Raw genomic sequence first — 747 nt, 5'->3', positions numbered from 1 at the left:
GGTATTTTTAATGCCAGAATTGGCAGTGATTCGCTGTCACGTGAGAACTTGTTACACGATAATTAAAAAAAGTATCTAGGTATATGAGAAATAAAACACGTAACGTGGTATCATGTATGAATAATATTTAATATAGTGGTACTTCGGAGTTATACGAAGCCATACGCCCACACGTACTCAGAAACAGTATTATACCTATATACATGTGTCATGTAGATTATATTAAATAGGAAGGAAAACAATATCAAATATAAATCGTGTGGGTGTGGATAAATTAATCACAATAATAACATAAGCACGCAGAAGAAGTATAAATTCTTATTAAATGTCCGGTGCCCATGGTAGATAGGTCGATCAGAAAATTCCATAACGAAATGGACTGATGACTAAGAGAGAGTTACGGTAGCCAACATTTTCAACAAGTTACCATTAACCACATAATAAAAGTAGGTATATAACAAATTTTATTCGAAAATTTCTTGTAAGTTTGATGATGTACGTTTTAAAAACTTAATAATTATTATGTTATGGTGTTATATAGTATGTATTATTAGTGTCCTAGGTACTTCTCCTATCCGGGCTCTTAAACATATGTAATCATTATTATTAAACATTATAATTAATTGCCAATTAGCATGTTTAACTACCTATTATTATAAAACACACTTATAAAGTTAGGACTATTGAAAATATCAAAATAATATTTAACAAAGCACCCAATGAAATCCTTAGATAAGTTTATGTTAC

This window comes from Acyrthosiphon pisum, chromosome A1, assembly GCF_005508785.2.
Source record: "Acyrthosiphon pisum isolate AL4f chromosome A1, pea_aphid_22Mar2018_4r6ur, whole genome shotgun sequence".
Classification (NCBI taxonomy): Eukaryota; Metazoa; Arthropoda; class Insecta; order Hemiptera; family Aphididae; genus Acyrthosiphon; species Acyrthosiphon pisum.
The sequence above is the reverse complement of the archived record's forward strand: the minus strand, read 5'-3'. Positions refer to the sequence as shown.